This window comes from Psammomys obesus, unplaced genomic scaffold, assembly GCF_907164565.1.
Source record: "Psammomys obesus unplaced genomic scaffold, mPsaObe1.curated_primary_1811, whole genome shotgun sequence".
Lineage (NCBI taxonomy): Eukaryota > Metazoa > Chordata > Mammalia > Rodentia > Muridae > Psammomys > Psammomys obesus.
In genome coordinates this window covers 1397385-1397832 of record NW_026596147.1, presented here as the reverse complement: position 1 = coordinate 1397832, position 448 = coordinate 1397385, and positions in this window count along the sequence as shown.

Genomic DNA, 448 nt, shown 5'->3' with positions numbered 1-448 from the left:
AAAGAAAGAAAGAAAGAAAGAAAGAAAGAAAGAAAGAAAGAAAGAAAGAGAAAGAAAGTAGCCAAAACTCTGGTTACATTAACGAATCAGATGCTACTGATATTATCAACCTTAATGTTTGAGAAACCAATACTGAGTTTGAACTGAATCAAAGAATTAGGAAAATTGAAAGATGTTCATAACCACTGTCAGTGGACAGTATAAAATGGAATCTTCTGGGTGTACTATAACTGATGAATAAGTAAAAAATGTTTAGGTTATAAAATTTGTGAAAAGTATAACATGCAAGTGTTCAATTAATTTTTCATCAATGGACACTATGGAAAATTCTGCTGTGAAGAAACTGCTAGTATCAACAATTTACTTATTCATTCACTCTCATGGGCTTACAGTTTCTATAAAGTTTTGAGACAAGCAGAAAAATTCCTGAGGCAAGTCTTGCCACATG